At 43.0% G+C, this 25,590-nt stretch overlaps 1 pseudogene; it reads right to left on the bottom strand.

The window, feature by feature from the left end:
* Positions 1–18,630: 18,630 nt before the first annotated feature.
* Positions 18,631–25,093, bottom strand: LOC117978186 (proline-rich protein 36-like; annotated as a pseudogene).
* Positions 25,094–25,590: the final 497 nt, after the last annotated feature.

Raw genomic sequence — 25,590 nt, 5'->3', positions numbered from 1 at the left:
GGGAAAGTGGGCTCAGGAGGTCTGGATCTGTGATGAGATGGGGGAAGTGGGCTCAGGAGGTCTGGATCTGAGGTGCGGATCTGGAGTGGAAGGGGAATTCATTTGTTCATTGTCTATCCTTTTGCATTGATTGAGTTGTTTCTATACATATGTGTGAATTTTCACAATAACAGTTTTTTCCAAAATAAAATAAAAGAAAAAAAGGGGCTTTTTGCAACCCAAAATCCTATCTATGTCTGAGTCCACTTGTATTGAATGAGTCTTTCTGCTAACATCCTTATATTTGGGTGACAATCTGAATGTCAGTGACCAATCAGAGCAGAGGCAAACCTTGGAGTGGGCAGGGCATCCTGAGGGCCCTGATTCCTGCCATGAGTCATAACCCTTTAGGTGCCAGACCACGGGGAGGTCCAGGGGTTGCAGGGGAGGGCTGTGCATCTGCAATGACTCTCAGGGGGCTCCTGGTGGTGGCAATTGGTGAATCTGCACAGTGGTGTTTCAATATTGTCACAACCCTGCTGTCTCTCATGCTCTCAAAAAGCATTTCTCTTACCTGTGACAGACTTCCTATACCTAACAGCTTGCAAAAGTGTTCCAGGTTAATGAGAATAATCTCTCGGAGCCATACCTCCCTGCTTGGGGTCTCAGTTTCCCCAACTGTCTCCAGACAAGTTAGGCTAGAAGGCCCCTGAGCCTCAGCCCCTCTATACCCCTCCTGTCACCCAGACCTGATCTGGGTCTTGCACCCTGGGTGCAGCATGACAGGGGTGGGCAGGGGCTGGCTCTGGGCCAGAGGACCCTTTCTGATGGACTTCAGCTGTTGGCCTTGCAGGGGAGACAGATCAACCTCACAAGAGTCATATGGTGAGTAGCGGTGGGCAAATCCATCCCCCTCGTCTTAGATTTATGGGGAGACAGACAAAGAGGAGACACTCCAGAAGACCTGCAGGTGGGAGTACCAGGTTGAAACCAAGGACACCTTCCTGGAGGAGCTGCTGCTTGAGCCAGCTCTGAGAACAGGTGGGGACAGGACTGGGGAGGAGGAGGGGGTCCCCTATGAGCAAAGACTGGCCACCACCCCATCTAACACCCCCACAGGGCCCCTGTGGCATCCCTGTCCCGTCCCTGTCACCACCCAGTTTTTCCCTCTGGACCCAGGAATTCAAAGTAAGCAAGGAGGTCCGCTGCTCCAGTTGGCTGCAAATAATTACAACCTTGAGCCCAAGCAGCACTTTGGGTCCTGGTTTGGGACCATGAAGCGGCTCGGTGAGACTGAGAGGTAAGGCCAGGGCAGGAATTGGGACAGTAGGATTGAACTCTCCCTGGGGGCCAGCCTCAGAAAGCCTGTGGCCATAGCCTCTTGGCCAACATCAGATCCTGTGGTCTGGCAATGCCTGGGGTACCCAGACCTCACTCTGGACAGGCCCTGGGAGGGGGCCCTGGTGAGATTCCTGGCAGCCTCACAGCCACTCTTCTGTCTGTAGCTACAACCTGTCATGCCAGCTGGAGGCTCCATCCCAGTTGGCTGGGAGCACAAAGGCCAGGAAGATAGACATCACCCACCACAGGGGCCAGCCAGGGCCTGAGCCAGGGCGGGCAGAGGTTGGCTGCCTTGGGATATGGGTGGGCTCAGGGAGTCAGACAGCAAGGGACTAGCCTCCCATCCTACTGCTGACCAGACCTGTGACTGGGGAGAGTCACCTTACTTCTCTGGGCCTCAGTTTCCCCCTCTGTGGAGTGATGCTAAATGATCTCCCTGGAGACGGGGATCAATAGGGCACTGGTGATTGACCAGGCACTCAGCACATGCCTGGAGCACACAGTGCAGGACTGTGGTGGGGAGGTGGCCTGAGATCCTGGGGAGTCACCCATGTATGCCTGCCCTTCCGACCAGCCACCAGGCCCTCAGGGCAGAGCCCACTACCAGCAGCAGCTCACACCCCCAGACCAGCTCAGAGGCGGCCCCTACCTCAGCAGCAGGGACATCACGGACACTTTAAGCTGGTACTAGGGTGGCTTCTCCAGCTCCCACGTGGAGAGGGGTCCCAGCTGAGTCCCACTCACGTGGAGTCTCATGCCCATGAAAGTGCCATTCACCACTGGCCAGGCTCATGAGGCCGCATGAGAGGGGGGTCACTGGGGAGGAGATATCGGGGGAACAGAGAGGATGATTGAATTTCTGTATAATAGGCAGTGCAAGTGTTTACCGTTTGGGAGGGGAAAGGTTTGTTATTATTAGCAATGCTACACTTGAATATTATACTAAAATCCAGTCTCTCTATAACCTGGGAGTTGCTCTTCTGTTCTTTCTTTTCCTGTCTTAATTAAAATGAGATGCAGACTCTCACGGTCCACAGTCAATTAAGAAATCTTGCACAGCCATCAGGTTATGTCTTGGAGAGCAGAGTTTCAGTACCATCAGCCTGGCAAGGAGCTGGGCCTGCTCCTCAGAGCTCCCGGGACTGCGAGATTTGGCATGTTCACAGGGCACCGTCACAGCCTCTGAAACATGCTGTCTTTAAAGACTTTTGCAGTGGCTCACTCACTCACAGTGGGACGCGGTGGCTCACTCCTGTAATCCCAGCACTTTGGGAGGCAGAAGCGGGTGGCTCACTTGAGGTCAGGAGTTACAGACCAACATGGCCAACATGGCAAAACCCCATCTCTACTAAAAATACAAAAAATTAGCCAGGTGTGGTGTCAGGTGCCTGTAATTCCAGCTACTCAGGAGGCTGAGGTAGGAGAATTGCTTGAACCCAGGAGGCGGAGGTTGCAATGAGCAGAGATCACACCACTGCACTCCAGTCTGGGCAACAAGAGCAAAACTTCATCTCAAAAAAAAAAAACAAAAAAACAAAAACACAAAGACATTTGCAAGGACCATGTCCTCACCCAGAATGGTGCCTGCCTTTCTACAGTTTTTCAGGAAGAGGAAACATTTTCTGCTTCTCTCACTGAGGTTTTTTTTAACCACCCATTAGGAACCTATAGATTTCAGGATCGAACACTGGGATTCCCTCAGCACTAAAGGAGGAAAATTGCAAACAGAGCTGGAAGTGCAATGTGGAAAGGTCAGGCTGAGGAAGGTTCTTAGCCAGTAGACCAAGGGCAGGAAGGACACTGCCTCCTCAGTCTCCCACTAGGGAACTTGTGATTCTTGTCCCCTGATGTCAGAATTCCTTGTCATGTTTGTTTTGTCTCCAAGGAAAGGGTTTGAATTTCAGAATTTAAGGCTAGAGTGGGCCTCGTGCAGTTAACATTAACCCTCTCTCTCCTTCGCTGGCCGAGGTGAGGTCCAGGACCATGTAGTTCTGACATCCACTCTCTCGGGGGATCACCAGTTCACCCATCTCAGCCGGCAAGCTGGGCCCTAGTTTGGCGACAGGCATCTTCCACCCACCTGGGAGGCAGGGTTCAACACTCTGCCTCTGACCTTGTTTCCTTCTTCTGCCACCTGCTTAGGCAACCAGAAGGGGTTGTCCAGCCAGCACCTGGGCTTCAGCGCTCCTCAAGCAGGTGGAGGAAGTTTCAGGCACCTGGCTCCTCAGGTGTCTGCCATCCAGGTGCTCTTCAGGCTTGCCCAGCAGAGCTCTCTTGATCCAGCTAGAACTGGCCAGAACTGACTCACTCCGGAATGTGTAGACTTTGGCATCAGGGGCTGCTTTAATTTGCACAATTTCCAAATACCTCTTTTTTTCTTCTTTTTCTGATGAGTCATCTCCCTAGACTTGCATTTTAAAGAGATAGATAGTTATCAGGTTCCAGAGAAGACGTGGTAGAACATTTATATCTCAAAGACACAGAGCTGAGACTTCAGGTTTAGATATTATAATTTGCCTAAACCAAAAAGGAAGGTGTAGGTAAAGTTCTAGTCAAGACAGGATGGCCAGGAAAAACACCTTAACCCAAGGGATGGCTTGCTTTGCTGATTTAAGCCAATGGCTTCTTTATCATAAGACTTCTCAGTGATTTAGTCCTCCCTCTCTTCCAGTGCACAGAGACATACCCCTCCTTACAAATTAAAAATGTTCTTTAGAGATGGAAATTTATTTTACAAAAATGTTTCAAAATAACCAGATGAAAATCATCCTTATGCCAGAAAGACTTTATTTTTTTATTACTAGAAATGAAACGGTAAGTATTTGTTGTATTGACATACTTAGGCTTAGACCTATGTTTAACAAGAAAGCCTAATAATAGCACTGTGGTTAGACTCTAGCCTATTTTTCCAAACCATCATTTTATTATTAAGGAAACAAAGGATCAAATACCTTTCATTCATCTGATATGATCCTTTAAAACACATTCCACCAATAAGTCCTATTTGGAACAGCTGAAAATCTTTTAATAAAACTTTTTAAAGATGAGCTCATGGCTTAGTGTAAATTTCACAAGCTTAATTAGGTCAAGTGGAAGGAACTCAGGTGAGTAGTTGCCCAATCAGAGCCCATTATTTGTAAGTCATCAGCCCCCTCCATGACCTTAAAACTCCACTCTGACCTAATTATTGCAAACCTATACACAACAAAGTGAAAGGATTAATTTTCATTCATCAACCTCTCAATCCCAGATTTTCAAAGAAAAAACCTGTGTAAGGAATACTTACCAAAACCAGACAGGAAAATTAGAGCCTGCATACTTAAGAGTCAAATTTGTTCCACTACAGCCAGGTCACATACAGTTACATCATTTGGTTCTTCATACACTCTAGAACTGACCAGGACAGAGTTTAGCATAGAAAAACTGTAAGAAATAGGTTCTGAAACATAGAAATTGCAAAGTTCAAAAGGCTATGAAAAAAACTAATGTAAATGAGACTTCCCTCCCTTTGTTTTAAATAAATAGACCCATCAGAGAAATGCAAATCAAAACCACAATGAGATACCATCTCACACCAGTTAGAATGGCGATCATTAATAAGTCAGGAAACAACAGGTGCTGCCGAGGATGTGGAGAAATAGGAACACTTTCACACTGTTGGTGGGACTGTAAACTAGTTCAACCATTGTGGAAGACAGTGTGGCCATTCCTCAGGGATCTAGAACTAGAAATACCATTTGACCCAGCCATCCCACTACTGGGTATATACCCAAAGGATTATAAATCATGCTGCTATAAAGACACATGCACACGTATGTTTATTGTGGCACTACTCACAATAGCAAAGACTTGGAACAAACCCAAATGTCCAAAAACGATAGACTGGATTAAGAAAATGTGGCACATATACACCATGGAATACTATGCAGCCATAAAAAATGATGAGTTCATATCCTTTGTAGGGACATGGATGAAGCTGGAAACCATCATTCTTAGCAAACTATCACAAGGACAAAAAACCAAACACCGCATGTTCTCACTCATAGATGGGAATTGAACAATGAGAACACTTGGACACAGGAAGGGGAACATCACACACCAGGGCCTGTTGTGGGGTGGGGGGAGGGGGGAGGGATAGCATTAGGAGATATGCCTAATATAAATGATGAGTTAATGGGTGCAGCACACCAACATGGCACATGTATTCACATGCAACAAACCTGCACATTGTGCATGTGTACCCTAGAATTCAAAGTATAATAAAAAAATAAAAAAAGAAATAGATGTTCTGTAAAAATATACACAATTTTTACAGACATACATTTATAAGTTGTTTTTATCTTAAAAATTGGGGATATTTCATATTTATAACTAATTATTGAGCCTTAAGTTTTCTTGGCCATTTCTAGGCTAATAAACTAAGAATCATGTAAACTAAGCCAAAGTAGAATAGACATAAAAGTCCTGAACACTTCAACTTCCTATTCTTCAAGAAGTATACTTGGCAAATCTCATTTGAGAGAGGAAAAGCTTTCCTCCACCCTCTGTTTTACAGCGCTGAGGCTTCTCATCACATTTCTATGGCTTGTAGCTTAATCCATGTTACATGGTCACTGGCATTATTAGTGCTTCTCTTTTAACACTGTAGGAATTAATCAATTTGGTGGTGTATTTAATTAATTCTATCACTAGAGGATTGTAAAATTACATATATGAATACCTCACTTTAGAGGCCACTTCATTTTTTTCCAAGGGGATATTTGACTATATTTCACTTGTGTCTTAATGATTTTATAATTTAAACCCTAAATTATAAATCTAGAATTTAGAAAGTATATTGCCTCACTGGATTACATTTTTGGAAATATTATTTTATATGTGCACAAATATTACAAAATCACTGTAGACACCTGAAAACTATATTATCTTTTAAAGGCAATATTCTAACATTAAACTGCTATAACAAAATTGTTTGGTGCATTTTTTCTAGTACATTTTGTATATAATACATGTTTAACCTTTTTTTATCCAGCAAATAACTTTTGAGTATCCACTAAGTGCTAGGTTCTGCATTAGTAACTGAATTTAAACAGTGAAATAACAGACATGGTCTCAGACAATAAAAATTAACATTAGGTCACCTATTTATATATTTTTAAATGGTAATTATGAAAACTTTTTGAGATTTTTAACTAGATAACATTATAATAACACACTTGATGTTGTTAATATTTGCCAGTGAGCAAAAAAGAAAATAAAAAGATGGTTTTATTCAATATACACTTTAAAATTGCAGGAAATAGTCAAGTTTCTCTGCTTTGCAGTTGAATGTCTATGTGTTTTTCTCTGCAACTTGGCTTTTGTGGAGTGAGAGAAACAATTATTCTTCCAGCCCAATGAAGGCAGAAGAGTAACAATAAATCTAATATTTTAAATGCTTATCAAAAGATAGTAAACATATTATTTCAGAATACTGAGATCAATAAGTTGACCTAGAAAAAAAGCCAAACTGACAGTATTACTGAATAAGGAAAGGCCCAAAGAGACAAAATACTTATTATTTTGTAACCTCGGTATGACACAACTTACCCTAACTATAAAGACCCTAAATTACCAAGATGGGTGCTTATAATATGGAGAGTAAAAAAAGTCATTTCACTTTTAGCTTTTTTATTTCTCTCAGAATAAAAAGTGTGTAAGGAGTTGATAAAGAAGTTGATACTATAAGTTAGTACTACAATGACAGCACTTTTCAAGAAAAGACTTTTCTCTCTTACAAATATCATGTTAGCAGTATTTGTTTTCTCCAGAAATAATGAGGAAATAAAAACATAAGTATGTGGGTAATTAGTGTAGTTTCTTAAAGAAATGAGTTAGGCAACAGGCTAATAATGTATACTTCCCTGGCTTTTGAATGCCAACAATCATATTCTTTATAAGGCACAGAGAAGATTTTTCTAAAGAACAAGTATGTGAACCTGAAAAGTAATCACCACTTGGTAGTGACAATATGGATAGGGTGAAGGGCGCCATCAAGAAGCAATGAAAAGGTACATTTGCAGTTAAATTTGAAAACCATGATGTTTAATACACATAGTAATAAAGAATACTTTCTCCTGTTTCAAAATTATTTTAGAATTTAAGATAGAAGCTAAAATACCTAGGGATAATGATATGACTATTGAAAATTAAAAATTAAAGGACATTTTGAGTATTAGAAGTTAAGAATGAGAACTTATTACCCAATGAACAGGGGATAATTCATTATGCTCCATATCCATTGAATTAAAAGACAGGCCCATTACCTGGATAATTTGAAAGTTTAATTTTATTTAAAAGTCTTGTTTCATTCATCAAGCTAAAGGATTAGCTCCCAGAAATATTCTAGGATTGCATATCCCCAACTCTGTAGGAAGTATAGAAAGAATGTTATAAGGGCCACCATCTAAACATTATTATGTAAATAATTTAGTACCATTCCATTTGCCTTTGTAGATTTAAAAATGTAAATGGCTTTCTCATATTAGGAAACATCATTTTTCAAAACCCAGATAAACATAGTATATTGCAAGAGAATAATTATTTTCTTTATTAAAAAAGAAATACTGGATGCTAAGTCCAAAAGACATAAATTATTTTATACTAATAACTACCAACATTTTATTCATTAAAATATAAAGGTCAAAGATTTTAAAATGACCTTTAAATGATTAATAACATGTTGATCTTTTTCTTCTTTCTGTAAACCTTTTTGAGTCTTAAAAATACTAAACTATACAAGCAATATTAAATAGTATATAAACTTGGATTAAAATATTCAAATTTACTAGAATGTGGACATTGGAAAGAATGAAAATAAACAGAAGCATAAAGCAGCAGATATAAAATTAAGAAAGCAACTAAGAGTGTTTAAAGTAAATATTCATCTGTAGTCTAATGTCTACCATAAACAATGACTCTTCTCAGTAAAACACAAATCGTTCATGAAGGGAAAAAGCATGTTGTATTAGAGAATATTCAACACAACTTTTTTAGTACTAACTTGTGCCTGGAGTATTATTGGTCTTTCTATTATGAACTTATGCACTTGATAATTTTTTTCATAAAGATTGTATGTACAACTCCATTCAAAAGCAGTTTTTGGTGGGTTTTTTTTTTTTTTTTGAGACAGAGTTTTGCTCTTTTCACCCAGGCTGGAGTGCAATGGTGTGAACTTGGCTCACAGCAACCTAGCAACCTTTGCCTCCCAGGTTCAGGTGATTCTCTTGCCTCAGCCTCCTGAGTGGTTAGGACTACAAGCATGTACCACCATGCCTGGCTAATTTTGTGTTTTCAGTAGAGACATGGTTTTGCCATGTTGACCAGGCTGGTCTTGAACTCCTGACCTGAGGTAATCCGCCCACCTTGGCCTCCCAAAGTGCTGGGTATGGGCAAGAGCCACCATACCCGGCCTCAAAAGCAGTTTTTAAAAGCAAACACAATATAACACCAAAGTTGAAAAATCCATGCTCACCCAAGGATGCCAGGTTTAATAAATTATTTATAGAACACTGCATCAAAAATAAGACAATAAACCAAAATATACCATTAAAGATGTATCCACTCCTACAACTAGAGATAATTAATCTACCTGGTAGCAAACGATACTTCAATCAGTTTCAGCATGTCTGAAATCTTTAAGGACAAAAGTGATAAAACATGACTTCATTCTTCATTAGACTCTTAGAACACTTGAAGGAAAAGAATTTCTGAAGCACAGAGGTAAAGAGGTGTAATCTTTCAAAAAGATATTCAGTGTTCAAAATCCAAGAGTGCAATATCAGGCTGGGTGCGGTGGCTTATGCCTGTAATCCCAGTGCTTTGGGAGACCATGGTGGGTGGATCACCTGAGGTCAGGAGTTCGAGACCAGCCTGGACAACAGGGTGAAACTCTGACTGTACTAAAAATACAAAAATTAGCCAGGCATGGTGGTGTGCACCTGTAGTCCTAGCTACTTGGGGGGCTGAGACAGGGGAATCGCTTGAACCTGGGAGGTGGAGGTTGCAGTGAATCGAGATCATGCCACCTCACTCCAGCATCAGTAACAGAATGAGATTCCATCTCAAAAAAAAAAAAAAGAGTGTAATATCATATCGGTATACACAGATAATATACTGAATGAAACAAATAGAATAATTTGAAGAGGTATCTTGATGAACAAGGAGTCATTAGAAAGGTTGTATTCATGTCTTTGAAGGAACTTTGCAATGTGAGAAATTAATACTTTGACTACTATACTAAAAGTTTATTGCTAACATGTATTGAGTTATTAACGTGTGTTAGGCAGAGTACCATATAATTTGCAAGTGTTATCTCATTTATTGTAGGTAAAATGTAATTTCGAACTCTGGGAGTATAAACGAATTAGATAGAATAAAATTCTATTTAAATTGCTATCAGTAAATCGGTATCTAGGAACAGGGTGATACAGTGCCCAAGTTTTCTATTCTTACTAAATGTTGTGTTTCATTTTCAATGTTTTCTTGGATATTGCTCTTTTTTGGCGACTTCGATTTTTTTTATTTTAGAAAACTAATAAATTGACTCTTCTTGGTACTGACTCTTGGGTTTTATAGAAGAAAAAGTAATTAAATTCTGTACATTTACCTTTACCTCATTTTTTCTCTTTTAAATTTACTTTGACATATAATAAATGTACATGTTATGGGGTACAGAGTGATATTTTGATATATTTATGCAATGCATAAAGATCAAGTCACAGTCATTATCATATCCATTACCTAAATCATGTATTATTTCTTTGCAGTGAGAATATTCAAAATCTTTTATTTTAGTTAGTTGAAAACACACAATAAATTCCCGTTAACTACAGTCACCCAACAGTGCTGTAGAGAACTAGAACTTCTTCCTTCTCTCCAGCTGTAATTTTGTATGTATTAACCACATTTTTCTTATACTCTTCTTTCTCCTACTCTTTCCAGGATATGGTAACCAAAACTCTACTATCTACTTCTACGAGATTAAAAATTTTAGCTTCCGTACATAAGTGAGAACACGTAGTTATGTGGTGTTTATGTTTCTATGCCAGGCTTATTTCACCTAACATAATGCCCTCCACTTGCATTCTTGTTGCCACAAATAACAGGATTTTGTTCTTTATTATGACTAAATAATATTCCATTATATATGTATGTCACATTTCTTTATCCATTCATCTGTTGATGGACACTTTTGTTGATTCCATATCTTGGCTATTGTGAATAGTGTTGTAATAAACATGCAGGTGCAGGTAACTCTTTGATATACTGATTTTCTTTCCTTTGGATATATACTGAAAACCATATGATCAAATTAATAAACACAATAAAAGCATTTGGCAAAATTAAATATTCTTACATGACAAAAAACCTCTTAACAATTTAGTATAGAAAATATATGCCTTAACACAGAAGGACATAAAGGACAAATCTACAGCTAAGATCATACTGAGTGTGGAAAAGGTGAAAGATTTTACCGTGAACAAGAAAAAGATTTTACTGTAACAAGAAAAGGATGCCTATTTTCACCAATCCTATTTCACATAGTGAAAGTCTTAGCCAGGACAATTAGGTGAGAGAAAGAAATAAAGGATATCTGAATTGGAAAGGAGACAGTCAAATTGTCCTTGTTTAAAGACAATGTGATCTTATACACGGAAAAAAATAAGATGCTACCAAAACTTCTTAGGCTGATACATGAAATTAATAAAGTTGCAGGATATAAATCAACATACAAACATCAGTAGCATTTCTATATATTGATAGTAAACTAGCTGAAACAAGAAATTAAGAAAGCAATTCCTTTTACAATAGCTACAAAAATGTACTTAGAAATAAATTTAACCAAGGAAGTAAAAGATTTCTACAACAAAAATGACAAATATTAATGAAAGAAATTAAAGAAAACACAAAAAAGGAAAGACATCCACGTTTATAGATTGAAATAACTAATATTCTTAAAATGACCCACTATCCTATGTGATTTACAAATTCAGTACAATCACTAGCTTGTATTTTTAAAAGCACCTTTGCTGCATATTCTTAAGATATTCAATGACAATGCCTGGATTTAAGTTTGAGATATTATTATATCTATTTTACATTGGGCACAATATAATGTTATCAGAGGTAATGGTTTTGATTGGTCCTAGGTCATACAGTAATATATACATTGTGATTTATAGACGTTATCTTTTAATACTCAGGCATTTAGAAAGTTCATTTAGACAAAGTTATAAAAACTTGCCTTCCTTTCTGCCTATATCACCTAAAAATCCTAATTTAAGAGGTAATAACATTTTTTATTTGATATACAATTTATCAACACAATAAAAATCTAACAATTATCATGTGCAGAGTGTGAAAATCTCATCAGATTAAGGAACGCAAAGACATCTTTTTCATATTTCGAATGTAAAACTCTTTTGGAAACTTATTTTTAGAAACAGTTAAAAACATTTTTTCATTAGTTTTTCATGTAAAATTGTGACAACCAGCATGAAATAACTGTCATCACAGAAGCATGGTATATTTGATTCCAAAACATATTCTTTGTAAGTTTTAATATATTTATGTATTATTTATACTTAGATTGTAACCCATAATGTAGATATTATTTTTCCTTCAACTCTTAAGAATATTCTTAAATAATAAAATTAAAATGAATTATAATTTTTGTTGGTTGGGAAAAAGAATAGACACACACGTGACAGTGCATCACTTCACCTCATCATTTCATCTCATCATTTCATCTCATTTCATCATTTCATCTCATCATTTCATCTCATTTTATCTCATCTCATCATATCATCTCATCATTTCATCAAATCTCATCTCATTTCCATTTCATTTTCATTATTTCATTTCACTATTTCATTTAATTTCATCTAATTTCATTTATTTCATTATGTCACTTCATATCATCTCATTTCATCTCATTTTTCATATCATTTTTCATCTCATCATTTCATCTCAATTCATTTCATCTCATCATTTCATCTCCTCATCTCATCATTTCCTCCTTTCATTTCAACATTTCATCTCATCATTTCTTCTCATCTCATTTCAATTTCATTTCATTATTTCATTTCATCTCATTTCATTATTTCACCTAATTTCATTATTTCATCTCATCTCAATTCATCTCATTTCATCTCATCATTTCATCTCATCATTTTTCATCTCATCATTTTTCATCTCATTTAATCTCATTTCATTTTGTCTCATCATTTCAGCTCATCATTTCATCTCACCACATCTCTTCATTTCATCATTTCAACATTTCATCGTTTCATCTCATCTCATCTTTCAATTTCATTTCAATATCATTTCATCTCATTTCATTATTTCATTATTTCATTTCATCTCATTTCAATTCATCTCATCATTTCATCTCATCATTTTTATCTCATCATTTTTCATCTCATCATTTCATCTCATCATCTCATCTCATCATTTCATCTCATTTCTTCTCATCATTTCATCTCATCAGTTTAACTCATTTCGTCTCATCTCAATTTCATTATTTCATTTCATTTCACTTTATTTCATTTAATCTCGTCTCATCATTTCATCTCATCTTACCTCATTTCATCTCATCATTTCTTCTCATCTCATCTCATCATTTCATCATTTCATCTCATTTCATCTCATCTCACCTCATCTCATTTCATCTCATCTCATCATTTCATCTCATCCTTTCATCTCATCATTTCATCTCGTTTCATCTCATCTCACCTCAGCATTTCATCATTTCATCTCATCATTTCTTATTTCATCTCATTTCATTACATCTCATCATTACATCTCAACTCATCTCATCATTTCATCATTTCATCTCATCATTACATCTCATCATTCATCTCATTTCATCTCATCTCATCATTTCCATTTCATTTCCATTTCATTATTTCATCATTTAATTTCATCATCTCATTTAATTTCATCTCATTTCATTATTTCATTTCATTTTTTCATTTCATTATGTCATTTCATTTCATCTCATTACATTTCATCTAATTTCATCTCATCATTTCATTTCATCTCATTTCATCTCATCTTTTCATCTCATCATTTCATCTCATCTCATCAACTCATTTCATCTTATCATTTCATCATTTTATCTCATCATTTCATCTCACCTCGTATCTTCTCATCTCATTTCAATTTCATTATTTCATTTCATTATTTCATGTCATGTCATCTCATCATTTCATCTCATCACATCTCATCATTTCATCATTTTATTTCATCATTTCATCTTATCATTTCATCTCATCTCATTTCAATTTTATTTCAATTTCATTTTATTTCATTATTTCATATCATTTCATCTCATTATTTCATTATTTCATTTCATTTCATCAGTTCATCTCATCATTTCATCTCATAATTTCATCTCATCATTTCAGCTCATCATCTCCTCTTATCTCATTTCATCTCATCATTCATCTCATCATTTCATATCATCATTTCATATCATTTTATCTCACCATTGCATCTCATCTTATCATTTCATCTCATTTCATCATTACATCTTACTTCATCTCATTTTATGTCATTTCATGTCATCATTTCATCACATCTCATCTCATCTTTTCAACTCATCATTTCATCTCATTTCATCTCATCATTTCAACTCATTGCATCTCATCTCATCATTTCCATTTCATTATTCCATTTCATCATTTCATTTCATTATTTCATTTCATTATGTCATTTCATCTCATCACATTTCATCTCATCTCATTTCATCTCATCTCATCATTTCATCTCATTTCATCTCATTATTTCATCTGATTTCATGTCATCATATCATGTCATCATTTCATCTCATTTCATCACATCTCATCTCATCATTTAATCTCATCATTTAATCTCATTTCATCTCATCATTTCATCTCATCTCATCATTTCATCTCATCATTTCTTATTTCATCTCATTTTATCTCATCATTTCATCTCATCTCATCTCAATTCAATTTCCTTTGATTATTTCATTTCATCTCATTCATTTCATCTTTCATTACATCTCATTACATCTCATCTCATCATTTCATTTCATCTCATCATTGCATCTCATCATTTCATCTCATCTCATTTCCATTTCATTTCCATTTCATTATTTCATTTCATTTAATTTCATCATCTCATTTAATTTCACCTCATTTCATTATTTCATTTCATTTTTCATTTCATTATGTCATTTCATCTCATTACATTTCATCTAATTTCATTTCATCTAATTTCATCTCATCATTTCATTTCATCTCATCATTTCATCTCATCTTTTCATCTCATCATTTCATCTCATCATCTCAACTCATTTCATCTTATCATTTCATCATTTCATCTCATCATTTCATCTCATCTCGTATCTTCTCATCTCATTTCAATTTCATTTCATTATTTCATTTCATTATTTCATGTCATGTCATCTCATCATTTCATCTCATCACATCTCATCATTTCATCATTTTATTTCATCATTTCATCTTATCATTTCATTTCATCTCATTTCAATTTTATTTCAATTTCATTTTATTTCATTATTTCATATCATTTCATCTCATTATTTTATTATTTCATTTCATTTCATTTCATCTCATCATTTCATCTCATCATCTCCTATCTCATCATTTAATCTCATCATTCATCTCATTTCATATCATTCCATATCATTTTATCTCACCATTTCATTTCATCTCATCTCATCATTTCATCTCATTTCATCATTACATCTTATTTCATCTCATTTTATGTCATTTCATATCATTTCATCACATCTCGTCTCATCTCATCTTTTCATCTCATCATTTCATCTCATTTCATCTCATCATGTCAACTCATTGCATCTCATCTCATCATTTCCATTTCATTATTCAATTTCATCATTTCATTTATTTCATTTCATTATGTCATTTCATCTCATCACATTTCATCTCATCTCATTTCATCTCATTTCATCTCATTTCATCTCATTATTTCATCTGATTTCATGTCATCATATCATGTCATCATTTAATCTCATTTCATCTCATTTCATCTCATCTCATCACATCTCATCTCATCATTTAATCTCATTTCATCTCATTTCATCTCATCTCATCATTTCATCTCATCATTTCTTATTTCATCTCATTTTATCTCATTTCATCTCATCTCAATTCAATTTCATTATTTCATCTCATTCATCTCATTTCATTACATCTCATCATTACATCTCATCTCATCTCATCATTTCATCATTTCATCTCATCATTGCATCTCATCATTCATCTCATTTCATCTCACCTCATCATTTCCATTTCATTTCCATTTCATTATTTCATTTCATTTAATTTCATCATCTCATTTAATTTCACCTCATTTCATTATTTCATTTTTTCATTTCATTATGTCATTTCATTTCATCTCATTACATTTCATCTAATTTCATTTCATCTAATTTCATCCCATCATTTCATCTCATCATTTCATCTCATCATCTCATCAACTCATTTCATCTTATCATTTCATCTCATCATTTCATCTCATCTCATATCCTCTCATCTCATTTCAATTTCATTTCATTATTTCATTTCATTATTTCATGTCATGTCATCTCATCATTTCATCTCATCACATCTCATCATCATTTTATTTCATCATTTCATCTTATCATTTCATCTCATCTCATTTCAATTTTATTTCAATTTCATTTTATTTCATTATTTCATATCATTTCATCTCATTATTTCATTATTTCATTTCATTTCATCTCATCAGTTCATCTCATCATTTCATCTCATCGTTTCATCTCATCATCTCTTATCTCATCATTTCATCTCATCATTCATCTCATCATTTCATTTCATCATTGCATATCATCATTTTATCTCACCATTTCATTTCATCTCATCTCATCATTTTATCTCATTTCATCATTACATCTTATTTCATCTCATTTTATGTCATTTCATGTCATCATTTCATCACATCTCATCTCATCTTTTCATCTCATCATTTCATCTCATCATTTCAACTCATTGCATCTCATCTCATCATTTCCATTTCATTATTCAATTTCATCATTTCATTTCATTATTTCATTTCATTATGTCATTTCATCTCATCACATTTCATCTCATTTCATCTCATCTCATCATTTCATCTCATCATTTCATCTCATTTCATCTCATTATTTCATCTGATTTCATGTCATCATATCATGTCATCATTTCATCTCATTTCATCACATCTCATCTCATCATTTAATCTCATCATTTAATCTCATTTCATCTCATCATTTCATCTCATCTCATCATTTCATCATTTCATCTCATCTCATCATTGCCATTTCATTATTTCATCATTACATTTCATAATTTCCTTTCATTATTTCATTTCATTACATCTCATTTCATTATTTCATCTCATTTTTCATCTCATCATTTTTCATCTCATTTCATCTCATCATTTCATCTCATCATTTCGTCTTATCATCTCATTTCATCATTTCATCTTATCGTTCATCTCATTTCATCTCATCATTTTATCTCATATCATCTCATCTCATCTCAATTTCATTATTTCATATCATTTCATTTCATTATTTCATTTCATTTCATCTCATCATTTCTTCTCATCATTTCATCTCGTTTCATCTCATCATTTCATCCATCATCTCATCTCCTTTCAATTTCAATTTTGTCATTTTATCTCATCATTTCATCTCATCATTTCTACTCACCATTTCATCTCAAAATTTCATCTCATCATTTCATCATTTCATCTCATCTCAAGTAATCTTATCATTTCATCTAAGTGAAATGATGTAATGGAATCATGAAATGAAATGGATAGGATGCCCTCAGTGATGTTAAATTTAAAAATTGTTTGTTTTCATGTATTCATTTTTATATTTATATGTATTTATATTTATATTTACTTATATTTCTTTTTACTTATTTTAATTTATATTTTTACTTATTTATTGGTAGACAAGGTCCTGTTCTGTGGCCTAGGCTGGAATGCAGTGGTGCATTCACAGTTCACTGCAGCCTCGAGCAAACCTCCCACCTTAGCCTCCCAGGTAGCTGGGACCCCAGGTGCGCACCACCACACCTGGTTAATATTTTATTATTTGTAGAGATGGAGTCTTGCTATGCTGCCCAGGCTGGTCTCAAACTCCTGGGCTCAAGCAATCCTCCTGCCTTCGCAACCCAAAATGCTGGGATTACAGATATGAGCCACAGTGCCCATCCTATTTATTTACTGAATAAAGAAAAGGTCTCAATATGTTGCCCAGGCTGGTCAACTCCTGGACTCAAATGATTCTCCAAACTTGGCCTCTCAAAATGTTGGGATTACAGGTATGAGCCACCATGCCTGGCCTAAAAATAGTATTATATTTTTGCATTATATAATTTTCAATTAAGTAATATCAATATTCTGTACAGGAAATATGCCCTTAATTACATAGGAATAAACATTTGTTACACTGAGAAAAATCTCATAGAGCTAAAAATAAAAATTAATTTGGAGAGGTCATTAGATACTCATACATTCTTATGTTTATATATTCTTTCATATATTCATATTTTTTAACAGTATCAATGGTTTGGAGTTATGTGTACAAAACCATGACCTACATGTAATACAACTAATAACAAGCACTTACAATTCAAGGCATATTATATACAAAGCTTTAACTTCTCATCTTCAGATTTTGTTTTTTTTTCTTTCTGTTTTGGCAGATACTATGAACACAACATTCAACTCACAGACACTATGGAGCCCTTACTAAGCATAAAGTACTGTGAAAGGCCAGGGCTAGGACAGAACTGAGACAGGGCCAGGGATAGGACAGAACCGGGGCAGGGTCATGGCCAGAGAAAAACCAGGGGCAGGGTCACAGCCAGGGACATAAGAGGACCAAGGCCAGGGCCAGAAGTAGGGCAGAACCAGGGCCAGGGCAGGGACATGGCAGGGCCAGGGCCATGGCAGGATCAGGGCCAGCAGAAGGCCAGGGCAGGGCTAGGGTAGCACAGGGCCAAGGCAGGGCAGGGTCAGTGTAGAGCAAGGAACGGGCCAGGGTATGGCAGGGCAGGGACGGGGAGGTCCAGGGCCAGAGTCAGGTGCAGGACATGGACAGGGCAGGGCCAGAAACATGGCAGGACCAGAAAGGGGCAAGGGCAAGGCCAGAGAAGGACCACAGTAAAAACATGGCCAGGGAGGGTCCAGGGCAAGGGCAAGGCCAGGGCAGAACCAGAGCCAGGGCAGGCCAAAGGCAGGGCCAGGTCAGGGCAAGGCCAGGGTAGGGCAGGGCCAGTGTAGGGTGAGGGTAGGGCCAGGGCAAGTTCAGGGCCAGGGCAGGACTAAGATAGCACAGGACCAAGGCCAAGGCCCTGTACTAAGATAGCACAGGGCCAGGGCAGGGCCAAAGGAGGGGCCAGGGCCAAGCATGGCCAGTGTGGGGCCTGGGGATTGTCAGGGCCAGGGCCAGGGTCAAGGCTGAGCCAGGAACAGGGCCAGAGCAAGGGCAGGGCCAGGGAGAAGGCAGAACCAGAGAGGATCCAGAGAAAGGGCAGGGCCAGGGCAGAACCAGGACCAGGATAAGGCAAAGCCAAGGCCAGGGCAGGGCAAGGCCAGGGCAGGGCAAGACCAGGGAAGGGCAAGGCCAGGGTAGAAATGGCCAGTATACGGCCAGGACAGGGTAAGAAAAGGCCACGGTAGGGCCAAGGCCAAGGCGGGGCAGGGCTAGGGTAGCACAGGTCATGGCCAAAAACAGGGCAGGGCCATAGCAGTGGCAGGACTAGCAACAGGGCCAGGGTAAGCGCTGGACCAGAGCATGGTGGGGACAATACAGGGCCAGGACAGATGATGGCAAGGCAGGTCCAGGGTCATTTCATGGACTTGGTAGGCCTGGGGTCAGGCCAGGGCAGGGAAAGGGCAAGGCCAGGGAGAAGGCAGGGCCAGGGCCAAGGCACTGCCAGGGCAGGGCAAGACCAGTGCAGGGTGAGGGAATGGCCAGGGCATGGAAGGGCAGGGCAGGACCAAGGAAGGGCCAGGAGAGTGCCACGGCAGGGTCAAGGCCAGAACAAGGGTACGGCTGGGGTCAGAAATATGGTAGGGCAAGGGCTGGGCCCAGGCTGGGACATGCAGGGCAGAGCATGGCCTGTGCAAGGCAGGGCCAGAGCCAGGCCATAGAGATGGGAGGGCAACACCAAGGCAGAGTCAGGGTAGATCCAGGGCTGAGCAGAGTCAGGGCAGGTCCAGAGTCGAGGCAGAGCTAGGGCCCAAGCAGGGCCATGGCAGCACCAGGGCAGAAGAGGGAAGGGCAACGCAGGACTGGGCCATGGCAGTGCCTGGTCAACTCTGGGGCAGGGCCAGAAGCAGGACAGGGCCAGGGCCAATGCTCAGACCAGGGACAGGGCATGACAGGAAGTGCCAGAGCAGGGCTGGGCCAACGTTGGGACAGGGCAAATCAGACCAGGACACCTCCAAGTCCAGCTCTGGCCCTGCCTTGGCCCTGGCCGCTTCCTGACCTGACCTTGTCCCTGGCCCTGCCCTATCCATGCCCTGTGTGTTTGACCAGTGTTTTATAACCAGAATCCTACAAGAAACTTAAATCAGCTCTTTTTGTGCATTTTTAGTAGAGATGGGGTTTCACAATGTTGCCCAGGCTGGTTCCAAACTCCTGAGCTCAAGCCATTTGCCTGCCTTGGCCTCCCAAAGTGCTGGGATTACAGGAGTAATCTGGCCAAGTATTTAACTTCTTTATGCCTGTTTCCTACATTTGGAAAATGGGAATGCTTTAAGTACCTAGCACATAGAATTATTGTGAGAATCAATGCCTCACATATTTACATATTGATAAAATTGTACTCATAGAACACTACTGGAAGCAAAGATAGTATTAGTTAGAATTTAGTGATTATTTACTGCAAACATTATTACTATTACAAACAACATAGTATAGACATTATTACCACTACTATAGTTATCTTAAAAATCTAAAATAAAAATTTTATGTAATAGCCTAATGTAATCTCTCCTGCTCTGCCCCGGCTCAGCCCTAGTGCCGGCTCTGCCCCTAGTCCTACCACATCACTGGCCCTGACCCTCCCCTGGTCCTGCCGCTGCCCCAGCCCTTCCCATCTTCAGGCCTAACCATGGCCCTACCCTGGTCCTGACCCTGGCCCTACCCCAGAGAAGGGGTATGGCAGAGCCAGGGAAGGGCCGGGGCAAATAAGGGACAGGACACATCCAAATCCAGGAAAGGGCCAGGGCCATGACAGAGCCAGGGCGAGTCCTTGGCAGGGCCAAGTTCCAGGCCAGGGCCAGGAAAGGGTCATGGCAGGGTCACTGTACGGCCAAGGTCCAGGCCAAAGCCAAGGCAGGGGCAGGGTCAGGCCTGCATAAGGGCAGGACCAGAGCCAGTGATACGGCAGGGCCAGGGCTGTGCCAGGACAGAATAAGAGCAGAGCAGGGCAGGACCAGAGCCAGGCCATAGAGAGAGTAGGGCAAATGCCAAGCCAAGGCCAGGGTAGTGCCAGGGCTGAGGCAAGGTCAGGGAAGGTCCAGGGCTGAGTCAAGGCTGGAACCAAGACAGGGGCAAAGGCCGGGGCAGATCTAGGGCACAAGCAGGGCAGGCTAGGGCAGGGCAATGGCAAGACCAGGCCATGGCAGGGCCAGCCCAGGATAGAACAGGGCACAGGCAGGGCGGGGCCAGGGCCACGGCTGGGGCAGCACAAGGACCAGTACCGGGGTCCAGGCCAGGGCAAAGGTATGGCCAGGGCAGAGGTAGGGCCAGAACCAGGGTCTGGGTAGGACCAAGGAGGGTCCATTGCAGGGCCAGGGTTCAGACCAGGGCCAGAACAGGGCTGGGACAGGGTCAGGGCCAGGACCAGGAAAGGGCAATGTCAGGATAAGAGCCATGGCAGGACCAGCAATGGGGCTAGGGCCAGGACAGGGACAGGGACAGGGACAGGGTCAGGGCTAGGGCCAGAATAGCATGCCAGGGTAGAGCCAGGCCAAATTAGGGCCAGGACAGGGTCAGGACCAGGGCTGGGACAGGGTATGGCCTTAAGTAGCAAAGGGCCAGGGCCAGGGTCCATGCCAGTGACAGCGCTGGTCCAGGGCAGAGGCAGGGCCATGGCCAGGTCAAGGACAAGGCTGGGGCAGGGCCAAGGTCTGGGTCAGGGTCAGCACAAGACCAGGACAGAGCCAGGAGAGGGACAGGGCCATGGTAGGGCCAGGTTAAATCAGGGACAAGACACCTGCAAATCCAATTCAGGGCCAGGGTCAGGGCAGGGCCAGTTCAGGGCCAGGGCCAAGACAGGGCCAGGGCCAGGGCTGTCAGGGTCATTGGCAGGGCAAGGGCCATGGCAGGAGCAGGGTCAGGAGCAGGGGTCAATGCCAGGCCAACGCCACAGATAGGACCAGGTATGTGCTAGGGCCAGTGTGAGGGCCAAGGCAGGGTCAGGGCAGGGCCAAAGGGAGGGCCGGGCCAGGGCAGGGTGGAGTAGGTCCAGGGTAGCACAGGGTTAAGGTAGGGCATGACCAACCAGGGCAGGTCTATGGCTGGGGCCGGGGCAGGGCCAGGGCCAGGGCAGGGCCAGAGACAGGGCAGGGCCAAGACAGTGGCAGCTCCAGGGCAGGGCCAGGGTTAGGACCACGGACATGTCCAAGGCCGGTGCCAGGGCAAGGACAAGGGCAGGGGCAGGGCCAGGGTCATCTAAGAACCAGGGACAAAGCCAGGCCCAGAGCAGGGCCAGGACAGGTACCTGGCAGGGCTAGGGTCTGGGGCAGGGCCATGGCAGGGCCAGGGCCACAGCCAGGTCTGTGCTATGACCAGGTACAACACAGTGCCCAGGTAAGGCTAGGATGAAGGCCAAGGTAGGGCCAGGGCAGGGTCAAAGCCAGGCTAGGGCCAAGGCAGGAGCAGGGCCGTCAAGGCAGGGCCAGGAAAGCATAGGGCCAAGGCAGGGCAGGGGCAGGCCAGTGCCAAGACCTGGGCAGGGCCAGGGAGCAGCCAGGGGAGGGCCAGGGCCAGGGCCTGGGCAGGACCAGGTTTGCGGCAGGAGCAAAACAAGGGCAAGGACAGTGCAGGATCTTGGCACAGCCAGGATCCAGGACAGTGTCAGGGCAGGGCCAAGGCAGGGTCTGGGCCATGGTAAGACCAGCAACAGGGCTGGGGCTAGGCCAGTGACAGGACCAGAGCCAGGGCAAGGGCCAGAGCAGTGCAAGGCCAGGGTAGGGCCAGGCATTTCAGGGTCAGGGCCAGAGGAGAACCAGGGCAAGGTCTCAAGCAGGGAAGGGCCAGGGCCAGGACAGGTCCAGGGCAGGGCCAGGGGCTGTGTTAGGGCAAGGGCAGGGCCAGAGCAAGGTAAGGGTCAGGGCCAAGGCCAGGGTAGGGACAGGGCAAGAAATATGGCAGGACCAGGGGCAATGCCAAGGCCAAGGCTGGGCCAGGGCTGAGCCAGGGCTGAGTCAGGGCAGGGCAGGGCAGGGCATGGTATGGCCAGTAGAGGACAGGACAAGAGCCGGTCCACAGAGAGAGCAGGACTGATGCCAAGAAAGAGCCAGGCTAGTGCCAAGGCTGAGGCAGTGTCAGAACATGTCCAGGGCAGGGCCGGGGCCAGGGCCAGAACTGAGCCAGGGCACAGCCAAGGCAGGGTAGGGCAGGGAAATAGCATGGCCGGGTCAGTACTGGGACAGGGCAGAGCAGGGCAAGGCAATGGTAGGGGCAGGGAAGGGACAGGCCAATGCAGAGCCATGTTACACCGGGGCCAGGACACCTCCAAGTCCACTTCAGGGCCAGGGCTATGGCAGGACAAAGACCAGGGCCAGGGTCAGGGACAGGTCTGTGCTAGGGCCAGCTCCAGAGCAGGGCCTAGCGAAGACTAGGGTGAGGGCCAAGGTAAGGCCAGGGCAGGGTCAAAGGCAGAGTAGGGCCAGGGCAGGGTGATGACACATCCAGAGCACAGCAGGGCAGGGTGATGGCCAGACCAGGGGCAGACCACTGCCAGCTCAGGGCCAGGGAAAGGCCAGTGCAGAGCCAGGAAAGGGTCAGGGCCAGGAACAAGGCAGAGCAGGGCCAGGGCCATGGCAGAGTCAGGGCAGGTCCTTGACAGGACCAGGTTCCAGGCCAGGGCCAGGGCAGCAGCAGGGGCAGGGCCTGGATAAGGGCAGGGCCAGGGATATGGCAGGACCAGGGCTAGGGCCAGGGCCAGGCCGTAGTGAGGGCAGGGCAAAAGTCGAGGCAGGGTCTGGGCAGGTCCAGGGAGTGGCCAGCACCAAGCGGGGTCGAGGCACAACCAGTGCAGGGTAAGGCAGGGCAATGGCACCACTGGGCCATGACAGGGCAAGGTCAGTGCCAGGAGAGGGCAGAAAAGGCAGGCCCATGGTAGGGCCAGGGCAGGGATGGGCCAAAGCAAGACCAGGACATGTCCAAGGCCAGGTCAGGGCCAGAACAGGAGTAGGACCATGACCACTGGCAGGGCCAGTGCCATGACATGACCAGGGTCAGGACAAGGGGTAGGGCCAGAGCCAGGGCCAGAGCCAGGGCCAGAGCCAAGGTCAGGCCAGTGCAGGTTCACGGCAGGGCCAGTGCCGGTTCAGGGCAGGACCAGTGCCAGGGCAAGACCAGGGCAGGGACAGGGTAGCACAGGGCCAAGACAGGGTCAGGATGGGACCAGAGCAGGACAGGGCCGAGACAGTCCATGTAACAGTAGGGCAGGTACAGGGCAATGCAGGGCAAAGCCAGGCCCATTGCCAATGCACCAGCCTGCCCTACAAGGCTCCTACCACCTGGCCACTGCTGCAGCCCGTCCATCGCTGTAAGCCTGACCCCCCAACCCTGGCTGCAGCCGCCTGCCCTCCTAGCGCGGCCGCTCTCCTACCGCTCTGGCGCACTGCAGTCTCTGTCGCTGCCACCCACCCGCAGTGAGGCAAGTCGTGGTGTCGCAGGCTCTAGGTGTCTCCTCCTCCTCCTGGCACGGAGCAGCTGGGTGGGCAAAGCCAGAAAAGCCTAGAGGAAGATGTGAGGGGTGGAAGGGTTAGAGCCTCAACTTGTCATGCTGGCCACTGGGTGGCAGGGGCCAGTTTCAGCAAAGGCACTCACACCCACCCTCCAAAGTCCAGCCTCTCCTTTTGGCCCAAGCTGGCCAGGAACTGGGGTCTGGGGTGGGTGCTGGAGACACCACAGCACCCAGCTCCCCACTCCACAGGAACCATTGGGCCCACCGGGGCTGCACTCCTCGGGGAGCAGGAGAAGCAGAAAAATTCAGACCCAGCCAGCCCTCCGCACCCAGGTGCCAATTCCTGTTCCAGACGCCTCCACACACAGGGCCCTGTCCCCCGTGGTGTCCCCAGGGGTGCCTGGCAGCCTCTGAGGCACAGACCCAGAGTGCACAGGCCCAGGAACCATGGTGGGTGTGGGGGCTCTGCCGTGCTCAGGATTCCCATGCAAACGCTGCGTGCCTGCCGTATTCCAGTATGACCAAGAGTGGGTCGCCCTCTGGAGTGTGGAGTCAGGGAGAGGAGAACCACTCCTTCCTTGGATGCCAACTCTGCTGACCACTGCCAGCAGTGCAGCCCCTGATAGCACCGAACTCGCCCCCGCTCCACGGCTAGTCCTGCCCTCAATAGCGCCCCCCACCTCCATCCCCCAATGCCGCCAGTAGCGTATACCTGATAGTGCCCTAACCTGTCCTCCTCCATGGGCATTGCAGCCCCAGAAAGTGCCCATAACCCACTCTCCCTGCCATGGGAAGTGCAGCCCTGTACAGTGCTACCAACCAGTACCCCTAATGCAGGCAATGACACCCTGGATAGCACCCCCAACCCACCCCACACTGTGAAAGGTGCAGCCCTGGATAGCCCCTGTCCTACCACTCTGGACATGCTGCAGTCTCTGTCACCGCCACCACCAACCACAGTGAGGCAAGCCAGTGGGCCACAGGCTCTAGCACCCAGCAGCCAGACATGGAGCAGCTCTCGCCGATGGCCAGCTCCTACCACTCTGACCACACTGCTGTCTCCGTGGCCATCTTCTTTGACTACAAAGGAATAAAACTAGATATCAATAAGAAGAGTAATTTTGGAAACAATACAATCACATGGAAGTTAAACACTACCCTCCTGAATAACTGACTAGCGGGTCAATGAAGATACTAAGACAGAAATTCAAAAATTTCATGAAACAAAGGGTAACGAAAACACAGGATACCAAAATTTGTTATGCAG

The sequence above is a fragment of the Pan paniscus genome, chromosome 18 (genome assembly GCF_029289425.2).
Source record: "Pan paniscus chromosome 18, NHGRI_mPanPan1-v2.0_pri, whole genome shotgun sequence".
Taxonomy (NCBI): domain Eukaryota; kingdom Metazoa; phylum Chordata; class Mammalia; order Primates; family Hominidae; genus Pan; species Pan paniscus.
This window is presented reverse-complemented; position numbering and strand designations above follow the sequence as displayed.